Here is a 1,520-nt window from a genome sequence, read left to right as displayed (position 1 = left end):
AAGTATTTTTCAATGTCCTTCAAAGGTAACTGTGTGATACTTGGTTTGAGAAAACATTCATTCACCTCTACTCTCTAAATGAAATACACAGGGATTCTGATACTCACAGAGACCACAGCTTTCTATCAAAAATTTACTTCCTTAGAAAAAATGTTAGAAGAATTGTAACACCTGAATTTGTCCTCTACCCACTCTATACCATGACAGAGTAACAGAGAAGGGAGAGACAACTTCTGAAAAAAATGAAAAAAAAAAAAAACCTCATATTAAATGTGAAGTTTAAGAAAGATTGTGTAAGGTAAATAGAACTTGTAAATACAGAAACACACTGACTACTAGATGAGAAATGGGTAACAGACCTACCTCATATCAAAACCTAAATAAGACAAAAATAATTCAACAAACATAGTCTCTCTTCACACAGCTATGAAAAAAATATAATTTACACATTAAAACATAATAAAACATAAAGTTTAATAACCATCAGATCTAATGCAAATACCTCTCCCGTCAAGAAATAGAAGTTTTCCAGGATCACCAGGGTCTTTCCACATTTAAACTTCCAGTTACTTTCCCCTTCTCCTCCATATATTACCGTCATCTAGACCTCTAACATTATCTAGGCATTTAATGTAAACTAGAGTTTAGTTTTGCCTGTTTTGGAAGTTTATGTGATTAGAATAATGTAATACAAATTCTTTGCGTCTAGCTTATTTTCTCCAAGTTGTTGTGTGAGTCATCCAAGAACTCATCTCCATCTTCTTGACGATGACTAGGCTAGATATGAATTACTGTGGCTGGTGGATAAGACCCAAGCATTGACTTGAATCACTTGGGGTCCAGTTTGGATACTGGAATGGGATCAACTTTCCTGAAAACAAAATGGATCATAATGATGATATAAGGAAAATTTGAGGCATAGAACTTTTAGAAAGATGAACTTTGGCTGCCTCCTTTCAATACCTTTTTTTGTATTTTTCATTTGGTTTCATTTTCCCCTTAAGATAGCTCTTTACGAATGAGTTTACCATGAAGTCTAACAAATCACAGCTTAAAAGAATAAATTGTATTATAGCACTTAGTTTCTGAGGGTTAGAAATCCTTTAACAACTTAGCAGAATTGATGTGACTCAGGTTCTTTCATGAAGTTGCTGTCAAAATGTGGACTGGGGCTCTGTAGTCATCTGAAGGCTTGACTGGAGCTGGTAATTCAGCTTGCAAGGGAGGTCATTACATAGCTGTTTGAAACAGACTTGATTTCCTTGCTAGCTGTTCATAAGAGGCTTCAGTTCTGTATCACATGGTCCTTTCAACAGGGCTGCTCTGATGTGATGCTGACTTCCCAAGATCAAGTGATCTAAAAGAGAGAAAAAAGGAGGAAGCCATAATTATCTTTTATGATCGAGTCTCGGTAGGGGTATATTATCTTGTCCACTGTATTCTACTGGTCACACAGATCAACCTCCACACATGTGGAAGGGAATTATACAAAAGTATGTGCACCCGCAGGGGGGCATCAT

This window comes from Pteropus alecto, unplaced genomic scaffold, assembly GCF_000325575.1.
Source record: "Pteropus alecto unplaced genomic scaffold, ASM32557v1 scaffold172, whole genome shotgun sequence".
NCBI classification, from domain to species: Eukaryota; Metazoa; Chordata; class Mammalia; order Chiroptera; family Pteropodidae; genus Pteropus; species Pteropus alecto.
Note: the sequence above shows the minus strand (reverse complement) of the source record.